The sequence below is a fragment of the Pieris napi genome, chromosome 12, assembly GCF_905475465.1.
Source record: "Pieris napi chromosome 12, ilPieNapi1.2, whole genome shotgun sequence".
NCBI classification, from domain to species: domain Eukaryota; kingdom Metazoa; phylum Arthropoda; class Insecta; order Lepidoptera; family Pieridae; genus Pieris; species Pieris napi.
In genome coordinates this window covers 12,818,676-12,836,021 of record NC_062245.1, presented here as the reverse complement: position 1 = coordinate 12,836,021, position 17,346 = coordinate 12,818,676, and the positions used below count along the sequence as shown (strand labels likewise).

The following is a 17,346-nucleotide window of genomic DNA, read 5'->3' as shown; positions in this document are numbered from 1 at the left end:
AGTGCGCACGCTCCGTATCCCTGACGTACCGCATTTACATTGCCCACAACTCTTTTCCCTCAATCAATTCTTTTAAAACAATCCAGTTTCTAAAACGTGTTAACTCGCCTTCGGTGTCCGCGCGAAATGCGGATTCCTTCATCGGAACGGAAGTCCAGAAATCTGCTTCGTTTCGCGCTACTAATGTTTGTTATTGTACATCGCTGGATACTATTTTCGCCCTAAAAGTACAAACTGCAACGAAGCAACGGTAAGTGTTCGCTTTCCTGTTGTGTTTTTGCGTCTGCATTATGTTATGTGTATTCGGTGAAAAGGGTAACACTAAAATAACCAACGATTTTTCTATGTAAAGAGAATCTGCGCAAAGCGCTTTTAGGACGTCAGTGCGTCTTGAACTGTAATCGAAAGTGTTATGACCTAATTTCCATTGACAGCTTATGTACCGGAGGGATATTAATAAATGTTACATGTTATAACTTCGATTCAACGCTAGAAAGAGGTATTATTATGTGAATAACAGATTGCTACCTGTAAGAGGTCCTAGTTAATCAACTTTCTATATACTTATATATATAGCAGATCTTCCCTTTGGGAATTAATAACGTCGCACAGGTCGTAATCTTCTAATCGTTTACGTAATGGCACATGCTACTTAAGTTAAATCATATTTTGTTTCAGTAAGAACATATGACATAACTATATATATTCTATCTCATAAACATTCATCAATATCTTATTTCATCGCTACAAAATAAGCTTTAATAATCCTGGACAAAAATAAGTTTTATGTTTCAGTATTGGAATGAACTTGAAAGTTGAAATAACAAAAACACGAGGAAATAAAAGTTCCGAGCTTATTACGTAGAAAGCAATCTCAGGTTGCGTATTATGATATAATGGTGTGTACAGGAAGGGTACACGACCCTTTCAAGTAAAACAAACTCAACAGGAGCATAATCAGTCGAATAAATAAGGTTCCGTAGTAGCACAACTATTAATTTTTGGAAAATTGTGCGTACATTTAAAAATAAATTAACATTATTAATGATCACCTTATCAATAATTAGAACGCATCAAGTAAGTCAACCCTGATCATGTCCATTGTCCAACATCACTTTAACTATGAACTAAACGTTCTTGGTGTGTGCATCGAAAACGCACTTGACATATGTAGGAAGCTGATTTGTCCCAAAGATATACTTTGGCGGGCTAGTTTCGTTCAGAAGAGAAATCACTATTCTCCTCTGAACCCTAAGGGAGATTGGACGCTGCACGCATTACCCAATATTTAGCCTTTGTGCTCGTAATAAACGATGTCGTTTTGCATATTACACGTAATTCCTTTGTGTCCTGTTCTGCATTGAGTCGTGAGAAAGTAGGGCAAGTTCACGGCCAAGCATCATCAGCCGTTCGAGTGTTTTTATTTTATTTCCTATAACGTAATCGAGGGGCTCGCGAAACCTGTTCGAATAAGGACTACGAGATAATAAGCGTGTTCTATTTCAATGGTTAATGAAAAACCTTGTCTAGTTTGTTGAGTCTAGTTAAAGGACAGCTGCTGAAACTTGTTTCATTTTTGAACTGAAACTCCCTAACTGCTGCCGCTAGCTGACAATATGAACGAATAATTGAAATCCCAAAGCGTTGTATGCTTGCTATTTTATAATGATCATAAAACTTCTACGCAATATTTCAGTGAACAGATAATTGAGAAATGAGGCCTCATGGTTCACACACAGCCTCTATGTGAAATACATACTCAACAAACCTTTAAGTGTTAAATGCCTGTTAAATACTATCCTAAAACTACAATTTACTTAAATTTATTCCTATTTCGTTATACACAAACTAAAACAAATGATAGAAAAATCTAAATAATAGGATAGGTGATATCTATTAATAAAGCCACTGTCAGAAATCTGATTACGCGTTTTCATAGAATATAGACTTCATAAAAAGTTAGCTTTAGCTCTCCTACCTTGTGTTAATACGAAATTGAAAAGTTCAGATTGAGAGCTTCATCCGAATGAGTATTGTAAAAAGCAATAAGTAGATTATGTTTATCATTTGTTAATTCATTGTCAGGAGGTTAAGACTAAAGGGTTTCAAATAGGATTAAGAGTACTACATTGTAAATCTTTTGATGTGAGTATAGTTGTATATTATATCGTACATAGCACAAGAAAAACAATTGTCGATACTGTTATATTTATTAGTAATTCAATGGACCTTAAAATAAAAGTAAAAATGCTTACTATGAACTTAGTTTTACATGCTTTTATAGTTAAGTAAATGGATGCGGTGTTGTTTCAGGATTGTATCGCCTACGCCTCGCCATTACTTTTGTTTTTCCTACATTCTACTTCCTTTGTGACGTCTATAAGTATTTTGGCTTGTTATACGAATACGGAGCCATTATTTCAATACCTTTGAAGTGACGAAATATTCTTAAAGGTATTGTTAAAGATCAAAGGTTTGGCTAACATACGTACAAGTCAATTACAAACAATATGAAGCCACCTACCCAATAACTTTCAAGTTTCAAAGACGAAATTTACAAAGTAATATAAGCTTTAGAAACTGTTATATTATTTGTAAACAAGTCTGTTCAAAGCCCGGAGTGTCCCAATTTATTTAGAAGTTAGCCCTTGATGCAATAAATTTTGGGATCTCCAATTAATTTGAGGGACAAATATCTAGCGATCCAATATTCCCTCTCGTACATCACTTTGGGACTGTGGACACGTTGGGGTCAAGGCTGGAATATAAAGCAATTTGTTGCAGACCACTAATTGACTGTTGCATTTCAAAAGACCATTCATTATTTGTATTAAGTACGTAATATACAATTTTTTTTAAACTTAGAAACGAAAAAATCTATAATAATATTACATACATTTAACTAAGTAATACCTAAGTCGGTTGAATAAATTAAATGAAATGAATATTTCTATCACACATTTCAATAAATCCTTAATAATAATCTTAACTGGAAGTGCACTATTTGAACTTCAATAAGGATTCAACATTCTTCAACCCAATCGCCATCCAACACATATCTAATTTAATCTCTCATTTAAATAAAAGTTACAGATGATAATATTTCATAATTATAATCCTGAGACTTGTCGTCCGAAGACCAAAAAAGCAAAGGCATCGACCGCACACTAATTTATTCCTTTCAAATTCAACACTATTGTGAGCTACACATTATTAACACAAAAAGTTTCCGACGAAAAACGATACATTGAAGTTTCGTCCTCTACTTTACCTTCACAATTAACGAAAACAATATGTGTAAGTACATGATTTTGTCTTATTAATGATATCCTAGTCGGAAAACTACACCTACTAACTGTTTTCCGATAAAACCTATATACAAATTTCGAGGAATTTACCATTGAGTGTGAAAACAGTAGAGACAAAAAATTGAGAAAAAAAATTAAAACGTTTTAGATTATTGTTAAAACTGTTTGAATCTTAACCTCATAGTTAAATTATTAAGTTAAATTTACGAAATCTATGTAACTGTACTTATTATTTTCTTAGCGCTGTAGTACATATAAAATTGCTAAAGATAACAATATTTTAAATATTTTTACTTCTGTAAAAATAAACAAGATGGCCTTCTTCATTATGATAAATGAATTACTGTCGGAATTTAGGCCATGACAAACTGCTTCAAATTTAAATTTAAAACATTGTTGCGATGAGACCTAGCTAAAAAAAATATTTTAAAATTTAAAAGTTTAGAGAAACTCTCTAGGTCTTTGGTATTTTATAGATATTTATGATTATTATTTAATCTGTGGTTAGAGCTCATCTGTCGTCGGCCTCGTCTTCCGGCTGCGTTTCATAGTTCAATGCCTCGCCAGTTTTGCGTGCGACCTTCGTAATTTTTGGCGCATAGAGGCAGTCCTGTCACTAATAGTTAGAACTACTACAGCTTATTACTACAGCTAGATAATATAATAGTTTTACATTTAAGCAATACATGTTCGCTAAGAAGAGAACACACACTTAAACACAAACCTAACCAAACACTTTGTAAATGAACACTTATTCGTAAAGCTTTGAACCTATTACGAATATAAATTATAATATTAATTTTTACCTACATCATATTCAAAATAATAAACCTTTAAATTTAATTTAAAGGTTTATTATTATTATTATTAAATTAAATTTGATTCGAATTAATTCGGATTTTGCAATATAATATCAAGGTTCAATATGAATCAACTTCCGTTTCACTTCAAACTGTAAGGATATTAATTTCTTTTATCTTTTTATGTAAATGGGGCAAACACTAAACAGGCTGAAGGCACATCTAGTGCTAAATGATAACGCCACCACGGACACTCACACTGAATTGCCGGCCTTTTAAGAATTGGTACGGTCTTCTCTTGGAGAACCCTTAGTTATATTGGTTCGGAAATATGTACTTCGATGGGTAGCTGTTTCCACCTAGCGCAGGAAAGTAGTCATGGACTTAATGCTATCAAGTGAAAAATAGCTGGTGCTAGGGAGCTACCGCTCAGAGATGGGAACAGTCATCTAGGGTCGATTTGCGCTAAATGTTTGCAGAGACAATCAGAATTCTCTTCTAATAGCAATCGATGTCGTGACCCCCTCAGCTTCCGTCGGTGCAACCGAACCAAATTTCCAATTTGCATAGCTATCATCTTATTTACTCAGACGTGAATAAATTATTTTTTATTGCACCGCTGCAGCAGACGCTGTCGATCATTGGTTTGACATTCAAACAGTCTAGCTAACTCATTGCATCGAACTCGGAGCTCTGTACAAATATGTACTTTATTCTTGGGGCACTTGAGGCTGAAATCGCGTATATTCGAACGAACCACTTAGAGGAGTGACGGGACGCTTTCAGTTTATTACACTACATTTTCGTATCCAAGGGCAAGGGTACGAATTGGTTTTTGTTTGTTGCGCGATTCTTCGAAACACGATAATAACCCAGCAGTTTTGCGGTCAATCTATTGTTTCTCCATTACATTCAATAAGTCTCTCGATTCTAATCGCAAGTACTGTTCTTGTCTTTGATTACACTTCACCGCAGTGTGTTGTGTATGAAATTTCCTTTTTAGATTTATTGCAAATGGGTACGAATTTATATGTTTCATTTTCATTATTTACATGTACTTCTTCTGTGCTTCTCTTGTTTGACTTTATAAGATCACTGAGATGATATAATGAGTCTCAGATCTCAGCACCTACTTTCCAGGTTAAACTAGTAACACAATCCACTTTAATCACTTTAATATTAAACAAAAAACGATTTGTTTATTTCTTTCTAAATATTAATTTCGTATTCTGTATTGTTACAGGTCTAAATCCTATCTCACGTGCAACTTGCCCATTCGTCAATTAAAGCAATAATATAACTGCCATTTAATTCTAAGTGCTAGGTATCTTTAAACACAAAAGTGGAGAATTTTACGGCTCCTACAACCAACGCCGGGACAACTCCGGTGAGCGACAGGTGAGATTCCATTGACTTTACACGTTAACTATTAAACAGTTGTTTTTATATTTTGCAATATTAATAAATAACTAAAGTAAAGGGCAAATTCGATAATCCCTTTTAAGCCTAATTAGAGGAATTGCGCGCGAAGGTGAAGTCAGGTGTGATTAATTAGCCGCTGGCTCACGTAGCCACTATCTCCGTTCATTATCTAGTCGAGGCACGATTTTGTAGATTTCGCCGACGGAAAAAAGATATTTGCATATTGTAGAGCTAGGCTTGTTGCAGGACTCGATAACATACCTGAGGAACTCTGCTAGGGCTGAGAGTCACTTAAATCATAAATGCCGAAGTTACACTTCAAAATATTATTCCAACTTTGAATATATTTTTATATCTGCTTGCCACATCCACATAACATAAACTTCTCATAATACTAAATAATAAATAGGTACTTAACTTACTTCACAAACACGTTTAAAGTTGTTTTCTTCACGCAAACCAATAGGCATAGACGAAGCTATTAATGGTTTAAAGTAATGTATTCTATTACAGGCGTTTAAAAGTATATCTCGACAATTTGTGTCAGCCCTATCTGATGGATAATTATGCACACGACAGCTCTTCGATCTAATAAGTAACCCAACGACAAAGAATTTAATTACAAACTACATCGGTAATCAAGCGTTGCTTTAGAGAATAAGTATTAGGTATACTTTATACTTATTAATTCGCTGGCTTACACTTTGGGGCAGCATAAAATTAAATAAAAACATAGATTGCATTGGTAGTTCTAAATACCACCTATACCTTACTAAAGATTCTGGAATGTCCGACAGCATTCTTATAGTTTGATTCATTCGGGAAACCCTTTAATACTTTCCATACACAACAATACTTTATCTTTTGCAAGAGTGAACATCGATCTAAATTTTCGTTTCTTGGACAATTCCATTACACTGTGTTCGGTCACCGTGCCTTTACTCGGCGAATCGATGAATCATTTCTCGATTAAAATCGACATTAATCGAATAATGGCTCAATCGAATTGCGCCTTCAATTATTGACATGGGTTATTAAATTAGGAATAAATAATGTTATTGAATTAAACATCGAGATTGTGATCAATTAAAACAAATAGGCCGGGAGATAGTGACACAAAATAGTTAGTCAACGCCGTAAAATCAGTTGATTTTTTTTACGTGTTGGCTTAAGTCTCACAGTCGTCCGCCTCATGGATGGCCATGGATGGCCCCATTACAATCCGGGATAATTTTTTGTAGGTAGAATTGTATCCAAACAAACCGAATATAATGCTCCCATGCTAAAAAAATATTTTACGTATTTTACAGTCGTATTTTTGACACGTGTCGAATAAATAAGTTTTTCAAGTATGGCAGCACTTTTTCCTCCTACTAGAAGTATGGCAAATATAATAACGGTCACATTTTATCAAATATTGTCCAAAAATCCAAATGCAATACTGGTACAAATCCTTTGGCAAAAATAAAAAAAATGCTGATTTTACGGTGGTATGGCGACCATTTGCAACCGTCCGAAAAGTATGGCTTGGTGATTTTCGTAAATGGCTGCACGACGATGATTAACTGTGTAAAAATTTGCCTGGTACAAATGGTTGATTTTTGTTGATCAACGCATTCGCGTCGGCATGGCGGGCTGTTAGTCACACCGGAGAAGTATGGCATGACACTGCCGCCTCTTATTTTTTTATGGACTATCGGAAAATACTAGAATTTGTGTGGAACAAATCGTTTAAAAGTCGTAAATAATCCGACGAGTTCGACTAACGCCCACGCGCTTAGGCCGCCGGTACCAGCGCTATGACCGTCAAAATTATTTTTTTATTTCGTAATAAGACCCCTGTAGAACCGCCATACTGGTACAAATGACTTACTATTTGAGTCACTATCTCCCGGCCTAAAACTTATTGATGCGATACTTGATATATATATATATAACTGTATCGTATGCTTAAATATGTAATGCCGTATTTCAATGTGAGCTAGACCAAATGCAAAGCTTCAAATATATTACCACTTAATTTAATAACTATGTAATACCGTTATTCTAAATTTGGTGATGCGTCTTCATTCCAAGAATTCCATTCCATGATATTCCAGTACCGGCTATGAGCCTAATTACAACGTCGTTCGCATTGGAAAACAAATAATAGTGCAATGTCTCTATTGTAGTAACTGAATCGTGGAGCCAACACATAAAACATGTATTCAATCTTATTAAACTGTGAGTGTAGTAGGTACATTTATTTGAAAATATTACAAAATTCTAAATGTTTTCATTTTTAGCACAAATTTTTTTACATAAGAATCCTATTTAATTTAATATCTCTCGAACTCCTAAGACAAAGGCCAACAACAACAAAGACATAGGCCATAGACCTATTTCTGTCATGAATCACTTTAATACATTATTTTACTAACGTAAAAAGTGACTTCTCACGTTAACGTTACACGTGGCATCTTTGCAAATCCCGAGTACAAAAACAAAAAGGTCAAAAGCCGACGACCTACTTTCCGACAAAGGTCACCCAGACATCGGCCCGGGAAGTTGATAACGTAGGCAAGGCTGAGCACTGCACGCGAATCTATGCTTGTGTTACGCAATATCATTTTTATACATATCTATTATATACATATATGCGAATAAATATTACAATGCTTTTTTTAAATAGGACGTTTAGCTGAAAATTTATTGGCCGTTTTCATTAACTAACACATGGACGAAAATCTTGTTTTTTGATCTGAAAAAAATAAACCAAACATTCAAAATATAACGTGTACAAGAAGAAATAAATAACTCGAAACATAAAATGATGTAACACTTGATATTTAAACGATCTCTCTGTAGCCCTTACATCTTGAAAACTTATTAAACTTCAGCCTGTATAAGGTGGCATAAAGCACCGAAGATCCTGATTTAGTGCCGGCGTTAGAGATAGTCCAGATAAATTCTCACTTCTATCGAGAAAATTGCACTTGAAATGAAACACACTTTAGAAACGATAATACAAATACATATGTTTATGACATAATGCTTTGAATAATCTGTATCTACAATATTTTTCTACTTCTACTTCTACAAAGAAGATAGAATAAGAGGTAACTAATTACTCCAAACTAACTATTTTGTATGATTAGGATTTCGGATTTTCCGATACAATTTTATTTATAAAAAAATATATGTTATGTTATTAGCGGCTTTCGGAAGTCCTTTTAAAAAAAAACTGTGTGTACGAAAAGCTTTATTTACAAAGGTAAAAGCTTTTATGTAACAGATTCTTATACAAAGCTTCATTGAATGTAATTCAAAAGGCACTTAAGTATTACAGTCATATTAGAACCTTAATGCGATCTCTTAGAACGTAACAAAAGAAATAATTCGTATATAGTAATATAATATCAACATTTATTGCTCTCCCAAAACATATTGTCGAAATTACATTCGATAGCTGTATACGTATATGGAAAACGATATGCAAACAGATTAGTATTTAGTTGGGATAAGACTTAGGTTATGATTACTTAGTTAAATGATTAAATAGTTAAAAATTAAACATATACTAAATATAATATAAAATATGTCCTCTCCTAAATCGATCTCGTTTGATTTAGATATAAAAGTCTGATAGCGTTTCAAGCGCATCCCGAGAGTATACGATACAGTACCAGCACATTGCAAATTCTACTGAATGCAGCTCAAAGCACGACCTACATACGTCTAAAGTCTTACATTTGATGTGACACAAGGAATGAAGCTTTTCGGTTAATATTAATAAATAGCGTTGAAGCGGGGGTCGGGGGAGGCTCGACCTAGTTTTCATGACCTGGTCACGAAGCCCGGACCACCTGCTTGTTTAACTAGTTTATCGACAATTGAATGGAATCCAAATACATCTGGCCTATAAAAACAATGGCTAACTCGTTAATGTTCTATTTACATATATCCTGTGACACACTGGCTGCCTTTGCATTGCTACTATTGCGACGATAAATTATATTATTTGCCAATTATCTGTTTGACACACACCCAAAATATAAGTAAAATCCCTTTTTACTTTGTTCGAAATCATGGTCTATATATTGTATGCAAAGAGTGTTGTGATAGTTAGATAGTAGTTGCATCCGGTATTTATATTACAGTAGAACTCCAATTATTCGAACTCCGACTATCCGAATCGCCGATTATCCGAAGTGCGCTATTATTAGCAAAACAGCTTACATTGACGGAGATGTTTAAAAAAACAATGATTTTTATTTCTAAACTTGTACATAAGTACATTTTATTAATACCTATTTAAAACATGTGAAAATTTCATGTTTCTTTCATTTAATTCAATAAAAAAATAGTGCAATATCAAAACGTAGCTTTTATTCTCTCCAATGGCAATTTTTTTTTTTTAAATCCGACTATCCGAATATTTGATCATCCGAATGGGTCCCGGTCCCCATTAATTCGAATAATTGGAGTTCTACTGTATAATGATACGATATTTTTGAATGTTGTATTAAAGTCAACTTGATACAATTACATATATACACTTTAAATGACGCCTTTGAACTAAACGTTTCACAGTGAAAATTCGATGCCTCAGTGACATTTCTCATGTAATTGCAAATGATAAACACCGTAACGATGTTTACACAAGACGACCGAGTAATTACAACTTCTCACTTCATAATGATACTTTGATGATTGGTTTGAAGATTTAGCTTTTATATGAGCGTTTTAACTGTATCACTTTATAATTTTCCAGCTTATGCTCTTAGAAAATCGTCAGATTAACTTCAAAGCTCTCAATTTTAGTCTAAATAAAATATGCTGTAAAATAAATACTGTTCGATTTATTCCAAATATAAAGAATTTTACAGTATGTATATGTTATATATGTATCTAGATTATGTAAGTAAATAACTGAACAAAGTGTATTTACGGATATTTGTTAGTAAATGTAAAGCTCTAAACGGTCGTTGATAGTTGTTTATTAAGTAAAGCACAAACAGAGGGGCATTCAATTAGACCGAATAATACAAAAAGACAATCGTACCATGAGGGACTATATCGATTAATTAGTTTGGGTGTGGCGTCCGACCACTTAATAAATCCGAATTATAGGGGTTGGAATTGATGTACAGCTCACAATGCACACACGCAACAGCACGCAATGGTTAAACAAAATAAAATAATTTAGTTAGACTTAATAAGTAACCTTTAGTATTTTTAATTCCATTAGACTGTAGAGATGCAAGTCTGAATGCATATCGCCAAAATATCACTCTTGAAATCAAGTAATTTAATTTTGATCCTTTTTTAACATGTCTGACATTAAATAGGTAGTACCCGGTTGTATTCAGGTAGCATCCGTAACAAGCGAATTACAAGATAATGTCATATCTTTTAATACGTTTTAATTTTATTCCAATTAACATATTGGCAAACTCTAGATACTATTCAATTACTTCTAAATGGATACAATTAAAGGGTGGATGATGAAGCTGGAAATAATTGATGTCGTGCGGATGCTGGTCCGATTTAGCCAATTTTGTGGCATTCATGGTCCGCTTGTGGCGCTCACTTCCGCGCCAATGACCCTCGATCGCAATGTCATCACATGACAGGCTTTTTATCAATAAATCGCTTTAAAATCAATGTACTTAGTCAAGCCGGTGACCATCCAAATATGATGTTTTATTTATGTTAATATTTAAAATGTTCTTATATTATTATTATAGAAGAAACCGCCTCTATGTGATCAAAGAAATATTTTGCCCCTACAGAAAAATGGCAACTACATAAAAAAACTCTGAAAGACAGAAAAAACTAGATTTAGTGCCTTTAAGTTGTTATTTAAATAATGTCTCGATGAAAATTGAAATGACTGAGCAGCGATAAGCTCGAAATGAATGTCGGACAATGCTTGCAGCGAGTTCGCAGTCCTTGACTAAAGGCGTATGAGTCATACTTCTATTTCTTATTTTCTAAGAATACTTTGAAAACTGCATTTGTGACGCACTGCGTAGGCCGATGACCTGCTCTTATGTAAACATAGACAAATTATTAGACCGCGAGCCTGTTTCCTCAATTCAATAACAGATATTATATAAGAAGTAATTAGTCTTAAAACTCAAAAACTCGCTCGGTGAGAACTCAATTATTTTAATACGAGTCTCGCTATAATTTACACTGAAAGTTACCTAATGAGTAAAGCGTGATATCCATTTGTTTGAGTCATCTAATCTGGATTAGCATGTGTATCTGTCGAAAACACTCCCTCATCGCGCCCTCCGATTTTTGTAGTAATATTTTAATGCATTACGCGTCCATTTTTAAAGTATGAACGCGAGTGAAACCGCTGGAAATATCTAGTAATATATAATGATTATCTATCATCCATTGAACCTGAAACACACAATGTTCAAGAGAATATTTTTCTAATTCTTTAATTGATACAGGCGACGTGGAATTGTCAAGTATTTTCTAGAACAGTACAGCTTAAAGCAAGATTCTCCTCGAAGTAAATACTTTCTTAGAAGAACATTTTAACTTAACAAGAATTAAAGGGAAAGCGCTGTCTTTGATATTATACCTATTTATTTACTTTGGTGTGGGGTGGGGTGAGGTGAGGTGAGGTGAGGTACGTGGGTGGATTATACTGAAGCAGTACAATTACAGACTAAAAGGGATAAGTACAGTTACTATTTTCATTGAGGATCCGGTTAAACATTGCAAACAATGTACCAGTACACAACCTTTTCGTGTGGAGTTTAGGAAAAACATTTTTATTCAATAGAAAATGTAGTCTCTGAATATTTACTTCCAAAAATATGTCCAATAATGTTTCGAACAGCAACTGAACTAAAACTATTATTTTTCTTTGATCTCGATTGATAACATCGTTATAAATAAATAATATAGTACGGGAGAGCAATAGCCCTAAACGCTCTAAATCGCTCAGAACAGGGTCATCCGTCTCTGGGGTCGGTGTTCAATGCTCCGTTCTTATACAGGGTGATCTAATGAAATGAGATAAGCGAATCCGATGATTTCCCTTGAGGTACACCCTAAATGCTTGTGATTGCTTTACTCAAGGCTGAATATGGAATCTTGACATGCGACATTGAATTTTAGGAAAAACATTCATTATTATGGATAAGCTCTAGAAAGCTTTATTATTTATTACTAAGGATGTCATGTGGAACATGGTGTAATGGTTGCAGCTCCTTATAAACGTTGTGTAAAACAAAAAACTTGTGTTTATTGCCAGTTCTTCTCTTCCGTTCTACGCCAGTAAATGGCAGTAAATGTAAAATTATAATCATTTAATGTATATTTCTTTTTTGACGTTCATAAGTCTACCTACATGAATAAATGATTTTTGACTTTGACTTTGTAAAGTACGAGTTGAACACTTTACTAAGAAAAAGAACAAAGTTAAATGCGGTCTCCTAGTAATCACCACGTAACCACTGGTATTTGAACTTGTTATGATAAAGATCCGTAGCTGCAGGTGTAGATTTATAGTTCAGCATCGTGTATCTTGTAATTTTGTTTCTGTTATCCGAGACCAAATAAACTTCACACACACTCTTAAAATTTATTCTTAAAATCAGAAGTACAGTTCCAGTAACGAGATAAGAGTCTGGACTGATTAATTTCAATCTCGGCCTCTTCTTGAAATGACTCCAGAATATGTGAAAAATGTCCACATAATTACGGGCTGATATAGCATGAGTTCGTTGCGATAATTGGCTTCCTGAACGTCGGCGAAACTATTCAATTTCCTGTCTGCTTGGATATTGCAATTGCATTAGTGTAATACCGAGAAATTATTTTCTTGACTAAATCTGTGAGATTCTTTTCATGGTTCACATTTTCTAACATAATTAACCGTACGTATCGGAAAGATGTCATTATAAATGCTTCAGAAGAGTTATTCAGAGAATATAGAACATGTTGGGAATACTTTATGTAATCATGATTCTGCGAACTTCTGAATCGTATAGCAAATTTAACCATCGATACAAGCCAAGGTCAGGGTCGAAATTGCAGTAACCGAGACGAGAATTCAACACTTTGCAGGGAGTTGGGCGGACCCCGGGGGAGGATCGCCTCGAGCGACTCGTCGCTATAAAATAGAAGATAAAGAGATTCCTTTACCGCACCATTCGAAGAATGGACTAAGGATAATATTAGAAACACGATCTGTTTTCTCTTTACCTTTTTATTAACATCGTATTTTTGTTTAAGAAATTAACCGTTAAAAGTGAAAATATTTCTGTCTTTAGAAATTATGCATTGAAATACTGGCATTCGCCAATAGATTTATAATTGCACAATTAACACCAACTTAGATTCAAATTGTACAGAAGGCTCGTGATATAATTACGAAAGTTAATTGATTATTGAATGCAGAATGTGAGTAGCTCAGTTTTGCATCGTAGATGATTTCCATGAGATATACATTGCATCATGTTATTCGTAAATAATTTGAGCCATCTGATATCGATACAATTTATTCTATACGCAGGCGCGAAACTCGAGTAAACAGAATGCTTAATTAAAATAAAACAATTACATATTTAATTAATTAATATTATCTAAAAGTAATAAGTCATTTTATTCAAGTCGTCCTTTCAATTTACTCTTAAATAAACTTGAAATATTACACTTCAAAGTTTCTCATTTGCTAATGAAGAAATATCACAATACAAACTGGAATTCTGCACATCCCCGAAAACATGTCATTGCTTTGAAAATATTGTTTTAATAAAAGTGTATTTTAATTTATACTACAGCTTCTTATTTTTAACATAATGTGTATTTAGTTAACTATGTATGAACTAGCATAACAATATTTTTTTCCCTTAGTGCAACTTTCTGATTTATACAATGAGATGATTCATATTTATTTAAAAAATAATATGCATTTTTATGGTTTCACTTTGAAACTGAAATATGATTTTATGTATTAACAAATTTGAACACTTAATAGCTATTTTGATACAAAATACGCTAAATTATACCAATTTTCTAATATCCAATTAAGATTTCGAAACACGCACTCGACTGTGATTTGCATAAGTAAATATAAATAATCTCGTCGTTCAAAGGAGTCGTTGACAAATTATAATATGTATATCGCTTAATATTTAGAATATATACTATGAGTCTAAACGTGCAGCAGTCTGTGTACTACGTAAAGTCATGATATAAGCAGCTAAAAGTATTTTTTCATCTTTCACCGATAGTAGTGTCTTCGCATCGTTTAAGCGTTGATTATTTTTCAGATACAGTGTCATTCTGACGATAGATACCTCAACCTCCGACGGATACGCTTTGATAAACGGTAAGTCTGTTCAGTTCTTACAGCACCCTCGAAACAAACGTAATAATTTTTGCCAACGTTCCATTACTAGTTTAGCTGGTAGCTATTAATAGTCATCTCCGCAGAAGCCTCAATGAAATGCAATTTTGGATATAGAGTAATTCTGCTAATTAGACTTTCGTTTTCGCTAAGTCAATGACATGAAATTCGAGTGACCGCCGCTTTAATGAAATAATGAATCAAACGCACTCTTTGTTGGGTCGTTTTTAATATTAAGTGGACTTAGATTAGGATTATTTCATATAACATATCAATAATTGTTAATTAGTTTATGTCAACATTTCTTTGAACATTTAAAAAATCGGGTTCGGTTTAGATATAAATAATTTTAAATATTCTGTCTATATATCAATGCAAAAATCATTAAAAATTTAAATAGAAATAAAGTAGAAAAAATATAAATAAAAAAAATAGTAGCCGATAAAACATGTCAGTACATTTTTGTTTACGCTCTCGCCATCGTTCCAAAGTTATCTCTGTTTAATTACGTAAATATTTTCGCAGAGTACATTACACCTTGTTTAATTATTCCACAAAATAAATTATGAATGCGTAAAAGATCTCGCGTGAACATTTTCCTTTTTCAAATATATTTTTTCTTAATTTATCCTCGAAATAGTGAAAACATTCAATAAGGTTCTAACCGTTGGTTGTCTAGATTTTGAGCCGTAAAAGTTGCAGATGTCTTTATGAAGTTGGCCTTAGGCGGGAGGGCGACGCAAGGGCGCCGAATGTCAGACGGTCGATTCTCCCGCGCTTTACTTGCCTAATTGCTAGCTAATAACTTGGCAGACCCCGCATTTTATTGATTTTTCATTAATTTAAGACATTAAGAATTCGCTTCGATATAAAATGCAGTTAATAAATAACCTTGAATTATATCCACTTCTTTTTTGTCTCGCGATAATGAGGTGCATTCAAAAATACAATAAGTCAACCTCGACTGTGACAAAGCCGCAAGAATAATGGCGACCGACCGCGCGCTAATTTAAAAGGCGTGCTTTCAATGTTTGGAACCTCATAGGATATAGAATGGCAGGTTAATAATTGTACAGATGTAGCAGAGGCTTACTATACGTTAGTTGCGAGGTGAGGCGAAGACGGGTGGCGCGTCAAGGTCACCCGTGACGTCATCACCCGCGCACAATGACCTCCCGAAACGAAACATTGACGGACGCAATTCCGTCGATTCGACACTTGTTCAATGTTGACTTACTGAATTTAAATGAAAAGTTCAATTTGCGATCACAAATTGATGAATTATGCGATTCGGAATATCATTATTTTAATTGGAACTTTATTTAATAAAAATTAGTAGATTAAATTTGAAAAAAGGGGCAAAATATTATCAAATAAATAAGTTGGTGATATGAATTATTTATTGTATTTACAAGTTACTATTTACTGTGATATTGTAAAAGCGAACGAGAGTTGAATGAAGTAGGTTCATTTGTTTGCCAAACAATGTATTATCTTGAAAAATACTCCAATAAAAGTGTCCGATGCTTTTTTATACTTCATTTTATGTGTTATTTTTCACTGTTATAGATATATTTCAGCCGCGAAGTCTTTATATCTTTACAAACACAAAAGCTGCAGACTTTTAACTTAAGTAATAATTCACAAAAAGAAGGAATTATTATCATTTAAAATTATATTGCAATTATATTTCCGTGAGTTTGCCTAATCAAAATTTAATTTACCGTGATTGAGATATAATCTCTCAATTCACATCCGCTTTATCACGTCTTAAAATTGTACCTTAATTGACCGTTAATCATATTTATTTACTATTCTTCTTGATTCTATTAACAGTATTGGATGAACGCGGATAGTACATTAAATTTGCTTTAATTATAATAAAAGTGTAGCCTTAAACGGGTACTTTGTGTATTTGTATCGATTTTTCTACTATGTAACGCCTACGTCGAAGCACATACAACAGGATGTACTGCGTTGCACAAAGTCAAAGGTCTTTATTGCTAACATAATTTACATAAAGTATCATTGGTAATATTCAACTATAGCGAGTAATAAAACGTCCGTTGTTTACTTTTCGCTTTTCCTTATTCAGTACAAGTAACTACTACCAAAATTGTTACTACGACGCGACGTGCTAGATTGCGTCAACAGATACATACAGGGAATCATTTAAGAACTTCACACTTATAGTCAGAGAATTCTAATTTAAGTACTTTAATTTTTATTGTAAATAAATTAACCTAAATTCACGTTAATAAGACATTTGGTGTCAGGAAACCTGATGTGGTATTAATCATAGTCATGGATATACGTCATCAATCACGGAACATGATCGGTTTTACATGTTAACGTGCATCTATGAAATTATCCCTTGTCACATTGCTTCAAAATGTTGGTATGCGAAATAATCTTTATTAAAAAGAAAATGAGAATACACCTAATAAAAATATCA

General features: G+C 33.6%; 1 protein-coding gene across 1 annotated transcript in view; it reads left to right on the top strand.

Moving 5' to 3' along the window:
• The window catches only part of LOC125054300 (ecdysone receptor), a 111,289-nt gene continuing 93,943 nt past the window's right edge, over positions 1-17,346 (top strand). The window contains exons 1-3 of the mRNA XM_047656097.1: positions 1-250; positions 5,352-5,506; positions 14,815-14,873. The gene's annotated coding sequence lies outside the window, so the exon portion shown is untranslated. The remainder of the gene's footprint in view (positions 251-5,351; positions 5,507-14,814; positions 14,874-17,346) is intronic.